General features: G+C 40.1%; 1 non-coding gene across 1 annotated transcript; it reads right to left on the bottom strand.

Annotated features, from left to right (window-relative positions):
* Positions 1-1,718: 1,718 nt before the first annotated feature.
* LOC127745402 (small nucleolar RNA R71) lies at positions 1,719-1,825 on the bottom strand. Its single transcript, XR_008006591.1, has one exon. It is a non-coding gene; the product is annotated as a small nucleolar RNA R71 (small nucleolar RNA).
* Positions 1,826-5,480: the final 3,655 nt, after the last annotated feature.

Here is a 5,480-nt window from a genome sequence, read left to right as displayed (position 1 = left end):
GGAGTATTTAAACCTCGGGTCATCTCTCAAGGAATTGCAGGGAAGTGTTCTTATAATTGGTTATGTAAAGGTATATTTTGGGGTTTTTTAAGATAAGAAGCAAGAATAGTAAATGGTAATGAAAATCGAATGACTAGAAAAACTCTTGGCAAGGTTTGGTGGTCAAGGATCTCTATCCTTATCACTAACCACAACATGAGAATTGGCAAGGATCAATCCCATTAAGTCATCCTCTAACTAGTAGTAAAGGAAAGTTAAATGAGCTATATTGATCTAAGTCCATAAGTCCTAGCTCTCCACCAATTCAATTAGTGAGAACTAGAGTTAATGGCTCCCAATCATCAATTCCTTAGACATTAGTAACTCAAGAGTTCCTAAGTTACCATCCCAAGCCAAGAACATAAAAGTCTAATTTGAGATCCTCCCAAGCATTTTGTCAAACACTTGGAAGGCACAAAGTAAAAATATAGAAAATTAATACGAGAATATTAAATCCAAACAATCAATTGAAAGCATCAATAAGACAAATTGAAGAAAGCAATCATAAATATAAAATACCTCAAATTGTATTAAATAGAAAATCAATCTAACAAGAAACATTCATAACTAAATTGGAAAAGAAGAGAATCAACAAGAGGAATAAATAAACTAGAATGCTAAGACAAATAAGAGTAGAAGAGAAACTAAATTAAAGGAACACTGAACCTGGAATTGAGAAGAAATAAACCTAAAACTAAGAAAAATCCTAAAACTTAGAGAGAGGAGAGAGCCTCTCTCTCTAAAAACTACATCTGAAGCCTAAATTAAGTATAATGAGAAGTTTCTTCAATGATCATGATTCCCTCACTCTGTAGCTTCTATTTTGTATTTTTGGGCTTGGAACTGGGCCAAAATGGAGCTCAGAATTCTCCCCCAATATTTTCTGCACGTGGCGCATGTCACGCATACACGTCAGTCACGCGTACACATCGATGTGCAAGTCTCCAAGTCACACGTGCACGTCAGGTACGTGCACGCGTCGCTGTGAAAACCTTTAAGTCACGCGCACGCGTGAGCCATGCGTGCGCGTCAATTCTCGCTGGCTATCTCCTTTGTTTCTTGTGTTCCTTCCATTTTTGCAAGCTTCCTCTCCATCCTCTAAGCCATTCCTGCCCTATAAAGCTTGAAAACACTTAACATACAGATCACGGCATCGAATGGTATATAAAGGGATAAAATTTACACAATTTAAAGTCTTAGGAAGCAAGTTTTCAATCATAGAACAAAATTGGCAAGGAATTGTAAAATCATGCAAATTGTATGAATAAGTGTGAGAATAATGGATAAAATCCACTCAATTAAGTACAAGATGTACTACAAAATAGTGGTGCATCAATGAGCAAGGAGCACCGGATCTTATACTTCAACTGTTGCAAACACGGTATCCGAATCTCGATCCTAATTTTGAATTGAAGAATAGCTTGATCAATTTGTTGCCTAAGTATCATGAATTGCTAGGCCAAGATCCTATTAGACACTTGAGGGATTTTCAAGTGGCTTGCTCTACGGCTAGGAGACATGGTGCTGATGAAATTGCAATTATGGTCTTTGCTTTCCCCTTCTCTCTTGAGGGGCAAGCAAAGGAGTGGTCTTATTCTCAGCCTGATGAAGTGGTAACTGAATGGGATTCATTGAGAAAAGAATTCTTGGATAAGTTCTTCCCTTTGGAAAAGACTGATTACATCCGAAAGGAAATTTCTGGTTTTATGCAAAGAGACCAAGAGACACTTTATGAGTACTGGAATAGATTCAAGAGGTTGTTAGAGTCTTGCCCACATCATGGGTAAGATACTCATTTACTCATTAGCTATTTCACTAGAGGTCTCTGTGCAGCAGATAGGAGATTGCTTAATGCATCTAGTGGTGGTTCTCCTTCTAAGAATAAGACGGCGGAGGAAGCATGGAGTTTGATCAATGATGTCGCCGAAGCTACCCAACATGCAAGATGAGGAACAATCCTCTTAAAAGTGTGGTGGAAGCACCTTCTTTCGACTTGCCTTTGACTAAAGTGCTTGGAAAAATGACCACTCTCCTAAAGAAGATTCATCAAGGACAAAAGGCATTTCCATCGATCCAAGCCATTCAAGCCCCACCTCAAATCCTCCAACTTGAAGGACCTCCAAGGGTGTGTGGTGTGTGCTCTTGTACCTCACACTGCACTGATCAATGCCCTCAAGTCTAAGGAGACTACACTCTCGCTGTAGCCAACAATTACAACAAATGTTCTTCCAACCACCCTCAAGGTCAAGGCAATTACTCTCATGGTTAATAAGTATAATAAAGGGTGGAGGAACAACTCCTAAGGAAACAACTACAATCAAAGGTGGAATCAAAGCAACCCCTCTTCTCAATACGAAAACAATTACCACTCTCCCTCTCAACCACTATTCCATAATAATACCTATCAAGGCAACCAAAATCACCATAATCAACCATACCAACACACGCAACAAAACCAAACCAACAACCAAAGATACCAACCACCCCACCAAAGACAACAAGCCCCTACCAATCAACCCTCTTCCGCTTCCACAAACCAAAACGAGGATGCTTTCCGTTCAATCTACCAAGAACAAGAGAGGCTTCAGGCTATGATAGAGAAAAAATGAAGAGAACACTAAGAACCAATTTGGGAGTCTTGACACCCAAATGTCCAATATAGCTGAGATGCTCTCTAAGATGTCCTTACCTCCTCCCACCAACAATGCCAACACCTCCTAAGCTTCTAGCTCTTCTAACCTTCCTTCCCAACCCCTTCCTAACCCAAAAGGTAACCTTAATACCATCACTCTAAGGTCCGAAACTATGTTAAAATAGGTGACTCCCAAGACCATGGAGGATATCCATGAGGAGGAGGTGGTTGTAGAAGCACAAATTGAGGATGAGGAGGAACTAAGGCAATAAGGAGGTGAAGTGAACATCAAGGAACCCAAGAGGAAGGCCGTGATGGATGAATCCATCCTCATTCCATTTCCTTCTATGGTGAAGAAAGCTAAGAAGGCTCTGGAGTTCGACCTCAGCATGTTACAAGTCTTCAAGAAGGTTGAGGTAACCATTCTACTTCTTGATGCTATTCAACAAATTCCTAAGTATGCTAAGTTCTCAAAAGATTTGTGCACACATAAGGATATGATTGGTGAACTTGAAACGTTGTCTTTGGGTAGTTCATATAGTGTGAGGACATGTTGTTTCTAATAAAGGCATTTTAGTCGACCCAGCTAAAGTTGATGTTATTACTAGTCTGCCTTACCCTCTTCTGTAAGGAAAGTCCGCTCTTTTCTGGGACATGCAGGTTTTTACAGGTGCTTCATTAAGGATTTCAGTAAGATCGCCTTTCCCTTGTCAAGTCTACTGTAGAAAGATGTGGAGTTTGAGTTTGGTGATGCTTGCAAAGAGGCATTTGAAAAGCTAAGGGAGGCCCTCACCACAGCACCCATTGTAAGAGGACCCGATTGGACACAACCATTTGAGATTATGTGTGATGCCTCCAATCGTGCTATGGGTGCCGCGCTTGCACAACGCGAGGGTAAGCTCCCTTACATTATTGCCTATTCTTCTAAGACATTGGATGCGACGCACTCCAATTACACCACTATTGAGAAAGAGCTTCTAGCGGTTGTTCATGCATTAGAAAAATTTAGATCATATTTGCTAGGCTCGAAGATATTGGTGTATATGGATCATGCGGCCCAGAAATACTTATTAGCGAAAAATGAATCGAAACCTAGGCTCATCCGTTGGATCTTGCTCTTGCAAGAATTTGGTATTGAGATTAGAGATCGGAGTGGGTCACAAAACTTGGTTGCGGACCATCTAAGCCGCCTTGAAAATCTTAAGTATGATCCATTCCCAATTGACGATTCATTTTCGTTGGATGGTTTGCATGCTATTTCAAATAGCCTTCCTTGATTTGGGCCTATGGCGAATTACTTGGTCACAAAAATCTTTCCTTCTAACTTTTCAAAACAACAAAGATACAAGTTGAGGAGTGATTCCAAGTATTATATTTGGGATGACCCTCACTTATGGACACGTGGGGCCGACCAAGTGATTCGTAGATGTGTTATGGAGTTGGAATTCAAATCTTTTCTTGAATTTTGTTATTCTTCCGAGTGTGGTGGCCATTTTGACCCCCAACGGACAACTAAAAAGGTTTTAGATTGCGGATTCTGGTGGCCAACATTATTCAAGGATGCAAACCAATATTGTCTCTTATGCCATCAATGTCAAAAATCAGGAAATACATCCTAAAAGGATGAAATGCGTCAACAACCAATGCTTTTTTGTGAAATTTTTTATGTATGGGGCATTGATTTTATGGGACCATTTCCTAATTCTAGTGGGTATCTTTACATTCTATTGGCGGTTGATTATGTATCAAAGTGGGTGAAAATGATTCCTACTCGCTTTGATGACGCTAACACTGTGGTTTCTTTCATAAGAAATAATATTGTTTGCCGCTATGGGTCGTCACGAGGCATCGTGAGCGACTAAGATACTTACTTTTGCAACAGGAAGATGGAAGCATGACTCAAATGGTATGGTGTACTACACAAGGTTGCAACTGCTTACCACCCTCAGACTAACGGCCAAGCGAAGGTATCCAACCAAGAGATAAAAAGAATTTTGTAAAAAGTGGTGAATTCACAAAGAAAGGATTGGAGTTCTCGGTTAGGAGACACCTTGTGGGCATATAGGACGGCCTATAAGACTCTGTTAGGGATGAGTCCCTTTCGAATTGTCTATGGGAAGGCATGTCATCTCCTGGTTAAAATTGAACATAAGGCGTATTGGGCGGTCAAGCAATGTAACATGGACTTCACTAAGGCGGGCATAGCAAGGAAGTTGCAATTAGAAGAAATTGAATGTCTTAGGATAGAGGCCTATGAGAATGCAAGGATCTATAAGGAGAAGACTAAGGCATTTCATGATGACCATATCCGCAAGAAAGATTTCCAAGAGGGTGATAAAGTTCTTCTATACAATTCAAGACTTAGGTTTATGCCAGGCAAACTTTGCTCGAGGTGGGATGGCCCTTTCAAAGTGAAAGAAGTGAAGCCCTACAGAGTGGTTGAGCTATTCTATCCTCAAAGTGGAGCAACATTCAAAGAAAACGGCCACAAGGTAAAAAAGTATCATGGTTATAAGTCACCAAAGGAATTGGAGGTGTTCCTTCTTAAGGATGGACCCAAGGGAGAAGAGTCTTGAGCTCATGACCGTCCAACTTAAGGACGTTAAAGAAAAGTACTAGGTGGGAGACACTCCACTATGGTATGATCTTCTTTATTGATAGCTTGATTTACTTTGTTCTCTTTTCTTTGGTTGAATTGTTTGAGTTTGCTTAGATCTATTTGAATTTTGATTGTTTGATAAGGTTTTCATTGTTGTTAGTTTGATTAGTTTGGCTATTTGAGTAGTATCATTGAATTTTAGGTGTTCTA

Source organism: Arachis duranensis, chromosome 2 (genome assembly GCF_000817695.3).
Source record: "Arachis duranensis cultivar V14167 chromosome 2, aradu.V14167.gnm2.J7QH, whole genome shotgun sequence".
Taxonomy (NCBI): domain Eukaryota; kingdom Viridiplantae; phylum Streptophyta; class Magnoliopsida; order Fabales; family Fabaceae; genus Arachis; species Arachis duranensis.
This window is presented reverse-complemented; position numbering and strand designations above follow the sequence as displayed.